The sequence below is a fragment of the Rutidosis leptorrhynchoides genome, chromosome 1 (genome assembly GCF_046630445.1).
Source record: "Rutidosis leptorrhynchoides isolate AG116_Rl617_1_P2 chromosome 1, CSIRO_AGI_Rlap_v1, whole genome shotgun sequence".
In the NCBI taxonomy this organism is placed as follows: Eukaryota; Viridiplantae; Streptophyta; class Magnoliopsida; order Asterales; family Asteraceae; genus Rutidosis; species Rutidosis leptorrhynchoides.
In genome coordinates, this window is record NC_092333.1 from 249144760 (window position 1) to 249154961 (window position 10202).

Below are 10202 nucleotides of genomic sequence, written 5' to 3' on the forward strand. Positions count from 1 at the left end.
AGTTTAACCATAATTTTTGGATATAGTTTCATGTTCATAATAAAAATCATTTTCTCAGAATAACAACTTTTAAATCAAAGTTTATCATAGTTTTTAATTAACTAACCCAAAACAGCCCGCGGTGTTACTACGACGGCGTAAATCCGGTTTTACGGTGTTTTTCGTGTTTCCAGGTTTTAAATCATTAAGTTAGCATATCATATAGATATAGAACATGTGTTTAGTTTATTTTAAAATTCAAGTTAGAAGGATTAACTTTTGTTTGCGAACAAGTTTAGAATTAACTAAACTATGTTCTAGTGATTACAAGTTTAAACCTTCGAATAAGATAGCTTTATATGTATGAATCGAATGATGTTATGAACATCATTACTACCTTAAGTTCCTTGGATAAACCTACTGGAAAAGAGAAAAATGGATCTACCTTCAATGGATCCTTGGATGGCTCGAAGTTCTTGAAGCAAAATCATGACACGAAAACAAGTTCAAGTAAGATCATCACTTGAAATAAGATTGTTATAGTTATAGAAATTGAACCAAAGTTTGAATATGATTATTACCTTGCATTAGAATGATAACCTACTGTAAGAAACAAAGATTTCTTGAGGTTGGATGATCACCTTACAAGATTGGAAGTGAGCTAGCAAATTTGAAAGTATTCTTGATTTTATGAAACTAGAACTTTTGGAATTTATGAAGAACACTTAGAACTTGAAGATAGAACTTGAGAGAGATCAATTAGATGAAGAAAATTGAAGAATGAAAGTGTTTGTAGGTGTTTTTGGTCGTTGGTGTATGGATTAGATATAAAGGATATGTAATTTTGTTTTCATGTAAATAAGTCATGAATGATTACTCATATTTTTGTAATTTTATGAGATATTTCATGCTAGTTGCCAAATGATGGTTCCCACATGTGTTAGGTGACTCACATGGGCTGCTAAGAGCTGATCATTGGAGTGTATATACCAATAGTACATACATCTAAAAGCTGTGTATTGTACGAGTACGAATACGGGTGCATACGAGTAGAATTGTTGATGAAACTGAACGAGGATGTAATTGTAAGCATTTTTGTTAAGTAGAAGTATTTTGATAAGTGTCTTGAAGTCTTTCAAAAGTGTATGAATACATATTAAAACACTACATGTATATACATTTTAACTGAGTCGTTAAGTCATCGTTAGTCGTTACATGTAAATGTTGTTTTGAAACCTTTAGGTTAACGATCTTGTTAAATGTTGTTAACCCAATGTTTATAATACAAAAGAGATTTTAAATTATTATATTATCATGATATTATGATGTACGAATATCTCTTAATATGATATATATACATTAAATGTCGTTACAACGATAATCGTTACATATATGTCTCGTTTCAAAATCATTAAGTTAGTAGTCTTGTTTTTACATATGTAGTTCATTGTTAATATACTTAATGATATGTTTACTTATCATAATATCATGTTAACTATATATATAACCATATATATGTTATCTGTAACATCCCGCCTTTTCCGTTTAACTATTTAAGTTCCGTTATATGTTTATAACACATCCCGTTATTATGCGTTGAATTATCTCGTTTAGGTAATTCCCGCACCCGGTTTAAAGTTGAGGGACCAAACTTGCCAAAGGTTGAAACATTTGACTAGGTCAAAGAGTCAACCCCTTTTCATCCATTCATTTCACCTCCCCTTCCTCTTTTTACTACTTTCAAATCCTCTCAACATTCAAACACAAAGATTCATCATCCATTTATGATCTAGCGGGTATTTTGCAAAACAAATTACATATTTGAGCTCCTTGCAACTTCCTCTTCGTTTTGGTACCAACTTCACCTCATTTGGGTAACATTTCTAAAACACTAGATTTCTTTAAATTCATGTTCTTGACTTATAAAGTTGTTAATTAGCGTCTATGGCTCATTGTGATGTCGTGTATGTAATTTGTATGCTCGATTCGATGTTTTTGGTGTAACTAGTTCAATATGAAAATTACTTGCTAAATCCTTGATTTTGGATGATCAAATGTTGTTAGATTGTTAAAGTGCATGTTTTAAAAGTGTTACTAGTATCATTAGCTTCGTTTTGATGTATAGGTTGATTAAGAAAACTCCAAGAACATGATTAGTGATTTTGTGAACTTGGATTAGGGTTTGATAAGCTTTACATGAACTTTTGATGCGTCAAATGCTATGATATATTGTTGTTAAGTGTTTTGTTACAATGTGTGTTTGATCACCTTCGAAACGGCATATCATACATGTAAAACGGTTGCCCGAATCATGAAATGCATATTTGGAACTTGAACTTTGATTATGGACGTTTAAATGCGGTTTTGGGGTGTGTAAGTGTTGAATTGCTTGATGAAATGTGTCTAGGTGTTTTCCTCGTCAAATTACCTTTCCGGTGATATAAAATACATGTTCTAATTGTTTGCGGTTTGAAATTTGGGTTGGTTTGATTGTTGGTTCGTGCACTTAGAGTTGCAGCAAACAGGGCCTGGAAATCAACCAGGACGCCGTCCAGAAACTCAGGACGCCGTCCCACTTCTAATACCTGGACGCCGTCTAGGTACTCAGGACGCCGTCCCACTCTTCAATATAGGACGCCGTCCAGTCATCTGAGACGCCGTCCAAATGGCCTAAAACTGGCTGTTCGCTTAGTCTTTTGACGAAAAATGTTTGGCATGCTCTAGACCTCAAATTCACGTGCAACTTGTTTTAACATGCTTATATATGAATAACTAGCATAGAAAATTTGTCCGAGACCCGACCCGACCATGTTGACTTTTCCGTTGACTTTGACCCGACCAAGTTTGACTTTTTGTCAAACTTAACCAAATACTTATACAACCTTTCTAACATGATTATTTACTTGTATCTTGCATGAAACTTGACTAGTTGATTCACATGCTAATATAATCGAGTCGTAACGAGCCATAGGACAAATTGAACATCTTTACCTTTCGTGACTATCGTTATTGATACAACCTATTTGTTTAGGTCAAGACTAGCATTGTTCTTTGCACACGTTACTTGTCGAAGTACTTTTTGGTTCGTGCATACAAGGTGAGATCATAGTCCCACTTTTACTCTTTTAAACTTACTTTTGGGATGAGAAAACATAAACGTTTCTTTTGAACTAAGTGAACACAAGAACGGGAAAATAAACATTCTACATACGAGTTTAGAACGAAAATCCTCAATCCGATTATCATTAGTTACATCAGATGGTGTAAGAGAGAACTTATGTTATATGGCCATATGGGTTGACAACCCTCATCTTTGACGGTTCGCTACCGTCTACGGATGAAATATATTTTCGGGAAACAGTGTTGTTCTAGCACTAATTTATGAGGTATTCAACGGACGGAATGTTAAGCTTTGATAATTGGGTGCTCGTGAATATTAACTTTTAGAATGTACTATGACTTTATCAATATTGCAACTCTTGTGGTTCAGCTTGCTTTTACTCATTTACTTATTTAAACCTATGATTTCACCAACGTTTTCGTTGACAGATTCTCTATGTTTTTCTCAGGTCCTTGAACTTAGGTGATACATGCTTCCGCACATACTTTTTGATACTTGCATTGGATGTCGAGTATACTTGCATACGTGGAGTGTCTTTTTGGCTATTTTAAACTATGTCGCACGTGTTTCATATGAACAATAACTTTTGTTATGTACTTGTCTTGGGAATTACTTTTGTAAACATTGAAACATCCTTTATGAAATGTATGCGACATATTTTCGGTCAAACTTTGTTATAAATACTTATAACCATGTAATGGGACCATACGTAGACGACGCCGTCACTTGACGATTTGTCGGGGTCGCTACAAGTGGTATCAGAGCTCAGGTTGTAGGGATTTAGAGTTCATTGGTGTCAACCCCGAGTCATAGGGTACATTGGTGAGTCTAGACTACAACCGGCATATAGACTTGACATAGGAATTACTTGACAAATTGTGCATTTATACTCTAACTCTTCTACTCATATCTACTCTTATTCTATCTAAATCTTGCGTTATATAATTTAATTGACACGCCACCTTGACTATATGATGTAATGTCGAATGCACATATGAATTAGGGTAATATAATTCCCGAAAATTATATTACGGTGACTCATATGAACATACCGACATTATGACATAAAGAATTTAAGGCGGGTCAAGGATAATTTTCTCTCTATCTTTATTCCATATCACGGTTAGTATTATTTAGAATACTAACCAACGGTATTCTTTTGTTTTGAAGGAACAATGGCTCGTCGACGCGCCCCTCCCGAAACTCCCGAACAAGCTTTGCAACGCATGATAGCCACCGCCGTGGATGCGGCCATGGCCGGTCACTCGTCCAACAACAACAATAATAACAACAACAACTAAGGAGTCGGTAACTCTAGCGAAGGGTGCTCCTACAAAGCTTTCATGGGGTGCAAACCTCACACTTATGATGGAACCGGGGGACCGGTTGTGCTTACTCGTTGGTTTGAACAAACCGAGGCCGTCTTTAGCATAAGCGGTTGTCGGGATCAAGACAAGGTCAAATACTCCACCCACACTTTCTCCGGAATTGCTCTAACATGGTGGAACACCTATGTTCAATCGGTGGGTACCGATGAAGCTCATGCCCTCTCTTGGGCCGATCTAAAGGAAAAGATGATTGTTGAATATTTTCCGCGCGAAGAAACCCGAAAGCTTGAGGAAGAACTAAGAGCTTTGAAAGCGGTCGGAAACGATCTTAAAGCTTATAATCAACGCTTCGCCGAACTATCCTTGATGTGTCCTAATCTTGTTAACCCCGAATCTCAAAGGATTGAGCTCTACATGCTCGGTCTTCCAAAAAGCATCAAACAAGGGGTGATGTCATCCAAACCCACTACTCATCAAGCCGCTATGAACATGGCTCGCCAACTAATTGAAACGGTTGACGAAATCGTAGTGCCGGCTCCTAAGGCCGAGGACAAGTCGGGTGGCAACAAAAGGAAATGGGAAGCCACTCCATCAACCTACTACAACAACACCTTCACCAAAAAGCCTTTCAACAACGACGGCAAGAAGGGTTATGTCAGAAACTTACCTTTTTGCAACAAATGCCACAAGCATCATCACGGCGAATGTAACAAACTAGTTTGTCACCGTTGCCAAGGTGTTGGTCATAGGGCCAACAATTGCACAAGCGCCGCCCCCGTTGCTCGAAAGGGGCCCAATCCTCCAAAAACGGTCACTTGTTACGAATGTGGCCAAACGGGCCATTATAAGAACGAATGCCCGAAAAAGAAAGCCAACCCCAACAACCGAGGTCGAGCCTTTAACATCAACACCGAGGAAGCCCGAGATGACAATGAACTAGTCACGGGTACGTTTCTTCTCAACAACTCTTATGTTACTTGCTTATTCGATTCGGGTGCCGATAAATGTTTTGTGTCTAAGACTTTGGCTCCTACCCTTTGCACTCCACCACACCCTTTAGATACTACTTATTCCATCGAAGTGGCCGACGGAAAACTCTTAAGTGCCGACACATATTACCGGGGGTGTACTTTGAACATTTTGGGTAAGGAATTTGAAATTGACTTGATACCCATGGAATTAGGGAGTTTTGATGTAATAATCGGTATGAATTGGATGGTCAAAAATAAATCTCACATTCTTTGTGATCTTCACGCAATCCGAATTCCTATCGAAAATGGTGAACCATTGATTGTCTATGGCGACAAAAATTGCACCGGACTCAATCTCGTTTCGTGCCTTAAAGTTCGAAAGCTACTTCGCAAGGGTTGTTTCGCGATTCTTGCTCACGTTAAGAAAGTCGAGGCCGACGAAAAGCGTATCGAAGATGTGCCAATTGTTAGTGACTTTTCCGATGTATTTCCCGACGAATTACCGGGTCTTCCACCTCATCGACCGGTTGAATTTCAAATCGATCTTATTCCAGGAGCCACACCCGTAGCGCGTGCACCGTATAGACTCGCTCCATCCGAATTACAAGAATTACAAAGTCAAATCCAAGAGTTACTTGACCGTGGTTTCATTCAACCTAGCCATTCACCATGGGGCGCTCCGATTTTGTTCGTCAAGAAGAAAGACGGATCCCTACGAATGTGCATTGATTATCGTGAACTAAACAAATTGACGGTTAAGAACCGATATCCTCTTCCTCGCATTGATGACCTTTTTGATCAACTACAAGGTTCTCGTGTATACTCAAAAATCGATCTCCGTTCGGGTTATCATCAACTAAGGGTTAAAGGGGAAGATGTCTCCAAAACCGCTTTCCGGACTCGTTATGGTAGTTATGAATTCCTTGTCATGCCTTTCGGTCTCACTAACGCACCGGCGGTGTTCATGGATCTCATGAACCGCGTGTGCAAACCTTACCTCGACAAATTCGTTATCGTGTTCATCGATGATATTTTGATCTATTCTAAAAACGAAGAGGAACACAAAGAACATCTCCGACTCGTGCTCGAGCTCTTGAGAAAAGAGCAACTATATGCCAAGTTCTCCAAGTGTGAATTTTGGTTAAAGGAAGTTCAATTTCTTGGTCATGTTGTAAGTGATCAAGGCATTAAAGTCGATCCCGCAAAAATCGAAGCCATTAGTAAATGGGAGACTCCTACTACTCCTACTCAAATTCGTCAATTCTTGGGTCTCGCCAGATACTATCGTAAATTCATCAAGGATTTCTCCCTAATCGCTCGTCCTTTAACCGCGTTAACTCACAAGGAACGAAAATTCGTTTGGACATCCGAACAAGAAACCGCTTTCCAAATCTTGAAAACTAAGCTAACCACCGCTCCTATCTTGTCACTTCCCGAAGGCAATGATGATTTTGTTGTATATTGTGATGCCTCGAAAAACGGTTATGGGTGTGTACTAATGCAACGAAAGAAAGTCATTGCTTATGCCTCTCGACAACTCAAAGTCCACGAACGAAACTACACGACACATGATCTTGAACTCGGTGCCGTCATCTTTGCACTTAAGTTATGGAGACATCATCTTCTTGGTACCAAAAGTACTATCTTTACCGATCACAAAAGTCTCCAACACATCTTCGATCAAAAGCAACTAAACATGAGACAACGAAGGTGGATTGAAACCTTGAACGATTATAATTGCCAGCTTCGTTACCACCCCGGGAAGGCAAATGTAGTGGCCGATGCCTTAAGTCGAAAGGAAAGAACGGTACCTCTTCGCGTCCGAGCATTAAACATCACCATCCACTCCAACCTTAATAGCCAAATTCGGGTAGCTCAAGAGGAGGCTCTTAAAGACAACCACATCGGGCGTGAACTTTTAAACATTCTCGTCTCTCGATTCGAAGTTAAGAAGAACGGACTTCGATATTACGCCGGAAGAATTTGGGTGCCTAGATACGGCGATTTACGAAACCTCATCCTAGACGAAGCCCACAAATCGCGATACTCGATTCATCCCGGCGCCAATAAGATGTACCACGACCTTAAAGAACGATATTGGTGGCCGAACATCAAAAAGGAAGTCGCTACTTACGTTGCCAAATGTTTGACTTGCGCTAAAGTCAAAGCCGAACACCAAAGACCGTCCGGGTTACTTCAACAACCCGAGATCCCGCAATGGAAGTGGGAAAGGATCACGATGGATTTTATCACCAAACTACCAAAAACGTCGGGCGGTTATGATACTATTTGGGTCATTGTCGATCGCCTCACCAAATCCGCGCACTTTCTCGCCATGAAAGAGACCGACAAAATGGAGAAACTTGCACGACTATACATTAAGGAGATTGTAGCCCGACACGGTGTACCTTTATCGATTATCTCCGACCGAGATGGTCGTTTCGTTTCTAGATTTTGGCGTACGTTACAAGAAGCGTTGGGAACGCGTTTGGACATGAGCACCGCATATCATCCCCAAACCGATGGGCAAAGTGAACGTACAATACAAACCTTAGAGGATATGTTACGAGCCTGCGTTGTTGATTTTGGAAAAGCTTGGGACAATCACTTACCTCTCGCCGAATTCTCTTACAATAATAGTTATCACGCGAGTATTAAGGCCGCACCTTTTGAAGCGTTATATGGTCGAAAATATCGCTCTCCTCTTTGTTGGGCCGAAGTGGGTGACGTGCAAATTTCCGGGCCCGAACTCATTCACGAAATGACTGAAAAGATTCTTCAAATCCGAGATAGGCTTCGGACGGCCCGGAGTCGTCAAAAATGCTATACCGACAAAAGACGCAAAGACCTCGAATTTCAAGTCGGTGACCGCGTCATGTTAAAAGTCGCACCTTGGAAAGGTGTCATCCGTTTTGGGAAACGTGGGAAACTAAATCCGCGGTACGTTGGTCCTTTCGAAATCTTAGAGCGTATTGGAACCGTTGCTTATCGTTTAAGCCTTCCGCCTCAACTAAGCTCCGTCCATCCTACTTTTCATGTATCTAACTTGAAGAAGTGTCTCGCCGAGCCCGATATCGTCGTCCCTCTCGAGGAACTTACTATTAATGACAAACTCCATTTTGTGGAGGAACCGGTTAAAATTGTGGACTACGTCGAGAAGGAATTAAAACAAAGCCGGATCCCGATTGTTAAGGTCCGTTGGAACGCCAAAAGGGGACCCGAGTTTACTTGGGAAAGAGAAGATCAAATGCGAAAGAAACACCCTCATCTATTCCCGGTCCCGGAAACGTCAGATTCCGAGGAAGAAACAACGACTACTACGCCTACCTAAATTTCGGGACGAAATTTCTTTTAAGGTGTAGGTAATGTAACATCCCGCCTTTTCCGTTTACTTTTCCGTTTAACTATTTAAGTTCCGTTATATGTTTATAACACATCCCGTTATTATGCGTTGAATTATCTCGTTTAGGTAATTCCCGCACCCGGTTTAAAGTTGAGGGACCAAACTTGCCAAAGGTTGAAACATTTGACTAGGTCAAAGAGTCAACCCCTTTTCATCCATTCATTTCACCTCCCCTTCCTCTTTTTACTACTTTCAAATCCTCTCAACATTCAAACACAAAGATTCATCATCCATTTATGATCTAGCGGGTATTTTGCAAAACAAATTACATATTTGAGCTCCTTGCAACTTCCTCTTCGTTTTGGTACCAACTTCACCTCATTTGGGTAACATTTCTAAAACACTAGATTTCTTTAAATTCATGTTCTTGACTTATAAAGTTGTTAATTAGCGTCTATGGCTCATTGTGATGTCGTGTATGTAATTTGTATGCTCGATTCGATGTTTTTGGTGTAACTAGTTCAATATGAAAATTACTTGCTAAATCCTTGATTTTGGATGATCAAATGTTGTTAGATTGTTAAAGTGCATGTTTTAAAAGTGTTACTAGTATCATTAGCTTCGTTTTGATGTATAGGTTGATTAAGGAAACTCCAAGAACATGATTAGTGATTTTGTGAACTTGGATTAGGGTTTGATAAGCTTTACATGAACTTTTGATGCGTCAAATGCTATGAGATATTGTTGTTAAGTGTTTTGTTACAATGTGTGTTTGATCACCTTCGAAACGGCATATCATACATGTAAAACGGTTGCCCGAATCATGAAATGCATATTTGGAACTTGAACTTTGATTATGGACGTTTAAATGCGGTTTTGGGGTGTGTAAGTGTTGAATTGCTTGATGAAATGTGTCTAGGTGTTTTCCTCGTCAAATTACCTTTCCGGTGATATAAAATACATGTTCTAATTGTTTGCGGTTTGTAATTTGGGTTGGTTTGATTGTTGGTTCGTGCACTTAGAGTTGCAGCAAACAGGGCCTGGAAACCAACCAGGACGCCGTCCAGAAACTCAGGACGCCGTCCCACTTCTAATACCTGGACGCCGTCTAGGTACTCAGGACACCGTCCCACTCTTCAATATAGGACGCCGTCCTAATGGCCTAAAACTGGCTGTTCGCTTAGTCTTTTGACGAAAAATGTTTGGCATGTTCTAGACCTCAAATTCACGTGCAACTTGTTTTAACATGCTTATATATGAATAACTAGCATAGAAAATTTGTCCGAGACCCGACCCGACCATGTTGACTTTTTCGTTGACTTTGACCCGACCAAGTTTGACTTTTTGTCAAACTTAACCAAATACTTATACAACCTTTCTAACATGATTATTTACTTGTATCTTGCATGAAACTTGACTAGTTGATTCACATGCTAATATAATCGAGTCGTAACGAGCCA